Genomic DNA, 2566 nt, shown 5'->3' on the forward strand with positions numbered 1-2566 from the left:
AGCCTGTTCACATACCCCCCCATCCCCAGCCTGTCTCACATACCCCCCCCATCCAGCCTGTTCACATACCCCCCCATCCAGCCTGTTCACCATACCCCCCATCCAGCCTGTTCACATACCCCCCCCATCCAGCCTGTTCACATACCCCCCCCCATCCAGCCTGTTCACATACCCCCCCATCCAGCCTGTTCACATACCCCCCCCAATCCAGCCTGTTCACATACCCCCCATCCAGCCTGTTCACATACCCCCCCATCCAGCCTGTTCACATACCCCCCCATCCAGCCTGTTCACATACCCCCCCATCCAGCCTGTTCACATACCCCCCCCATCCAGCCTGTTCACATACCCCCCCATCCAGCCTGTTCACATACCCCCCCATCCAGCCTGTTCACATACCCCCCCATCCAGCCTGTTCACATACCCCCCCATCCAGCCTGTTCACATACCCCCCCCATCCAGCCTGTTCACATACCCCCCCATCCAGCCTGTTCACATACCCCCCCCATCCAGCCTGTTCACATACCCCCCCATCCAGCCTGTTCACATACCCCCCCCATCCAGCCTGTTCACATACCCCCCCATCCAGCCTGTTCACATACCCCCCCATCCAGCCTGTTCACATACCCCCCCCATCCAGCCTGTTCACATACCCCCCCATCCAGCCTGTTCACATACCCCCCCCATCCAGCCTGTTCACATACCCCCCCCATCCAGCCTGTTCACATACCCCCCCATCCAGCCTGTTCACATACCCCCCCATCCAGCCTGTTCACATACCCCCCCATCCAGCCTGTTCACATACCCCCCCCATCCAGCCTGTTCACATACCCCCCCATCCAGCCTGTTCACATACCCCCCCATCCAGCCTGTTCACATACCCCCCCATCCAGCCTGTTCACATACCCCCCCATCCAGCCTGTTCACATACCCCCCCATCCAGCCTGTTCACATACCCCCCCATCCAGCCTGTTCACATACCCCCCCATCCAGCCTGTTCACATACCCCCCCATCCAGCCTGTTCACATACCCCCCCATCCAGCCTGTTCACATACCCCCCCCATCCAGCCTGTTCACATACCCCCCCATCCAGCCTGTTCACATACCCCCCCATCCAGCCTGTTCACATACCCCCCCATCCAGCCTGTTCACATACACCCCCCATCCAGCCTGTTCACATACCCCCCCATCCAGCCTGTTCACATACCCCCCCATCCAGCCTGTTCACATACCCCCCATCCAGCCTGTTCACAATACCCCCCCATCCAGCCTGTTCACATACCCCCCCATCCAGCCTGTTCACATACCCCCCCCATCCAGCCTGTTCACATACCCCCCCCATCCAGCCTGTTCACATACCCCCCCCATCCAGCCTGTTCACATACCCCCCCCATCCAGCCTGTTCACATACCCCCCCCATCCAGCCTGTTCACATACCCCCCCCCATCCAGCCTGTTCACATACCCCCCCCATCCAGCCTGTTCACATACCCCCCCCCCCCCCCATCCAGCCTGTTCACATACCCCCCCCATCCAGCCTGTTCACATACCCTCCCCCCCATCCAGCCTGTTCACATACCCCCCCCCCCATCCCTCCTGCTCATATACTCCCATCCTGCTATATGCCCCCATCGTGCTCATATACCATCCTGGTATATGGCCTGTATCCTATAGCACAGAGAAAAAATAAACGTTTATACTCACCTTTTCCTCACTCCCTGCAGCACCGATCACATCATCCTCTCTGGCACGCTGATCTGTGTGTGTGAGCCGTTCCCCTGCTGCATCGCGATGTCTTCCTGTCTGTGCCGATCAGCTGACCGGCTCAGCACAGATCAGCTGACCGGCACAGACAGGAAGACATCGCGTGCAGCAGGGGGGCGGCTCCACACACGGGGACGGGTGAGTGTACTGATTCACTGCACCCCGCGCTGGTAATGACCGCCGCGGGGGCAGTGAATACAGCCGCACATGATCACTCCAGGCTGTAATTGCCAGGGGTGATCATGCGGCCGGCTCTTTGCTATGCGCGCGTCCCCGCTCGTCCTCCCCCGCCCCACCTGTCAGTGCCGGCTTCAGCGCTGAGAGATGGGCGGAGGATGGGCGTGCATATGTAATGAGCGGGCCCACGTGGTCACGGCAGGCGCTGCTGCTGCCTGCTCGTGCCCCCCGATGACCTGCAGCACCCTCATTCCCAGCCGCAGCCCTATAGTCAGACCATAAGACGCACCCCCAACGTTCCCCCAACATTTGGGGGAAAAAAAGTGCGTCTTATGGTCCAAGTGGGCGGAGCCTGTTCTTCGTGTTTCCTAAGCTAGGAGTCAGGTCTCCTTGTGTCTCTGTGATATACTCACCTCTCTCTCTTCTAGAGCCGCTCCTGCCTCGCCATCCGGTCCTGCCGATTCCCCGAGCCCCCGAACGCTGACTATCTGCCATCCCGTCAGTCCCGTACCATCTTTGATCCCTGTGGTGATCCGTCCTCTCGCTCCATCGGTTCCGGACTCCGCCTGACAACATCTCGGCCTCCGAACCTGAGCTCCGTCACCCGGACTACCATCAGTGACTC

This window comes from Anomaloglossus baeobatrachus, chromosome 4 (assembly GCF_048569485.1).
Source record: "Anomaloglossus baeobatrachus isolate aAnoBae1 chromosome 4, aAnoBae1.hap1, whole genome shotgun sequence".
Classification (NCBI taxonomy): domain Eukaryota; kingdom Metazoa; phylum Chordata; class Amphibia; order Anura; family Aromobatidae; genus Anomaloglossus; species Anomaloglossus baeobatrachus.